Here is a 221-nt window from a genome sequence, read left to right as displayed (position 1 = left end):
GCGGCTCTTGTGCTTTCCGCGTCTGATCCTCAAACCTGTTCTTCTTGTCAACGACGGTCACCACACAGTGTCAGACACGCACTGGCGGGCCGTGGACGACCACCACGCACGCTGAAACTGTATTCCTGACGTCCCGCCCCATCTCACAGAGTGGAACCACCGCGCACCACTGCCCACCCGCTGAATTAATTAACTCTTCACCCACCGCGCGCGCCATGCCC

This window comes from Babylonia areolata, chromosome 17, assembly GCF_041734735.1.
Source record: "Babylonia areolata isolate BAREFJ2019XMU chromosome 17, ASM4173473v1, whole genome shotgun sequence".
Classification (NCBI taxonomy): Eukaryota; Metazoa; Mollusca; class Gastropoda; order Neogastropoda; family Buccinidae; genus Babylonia; species Babylonia areolata.
This window is presented reverse-complemented; position numbering follows the sequence as displayed.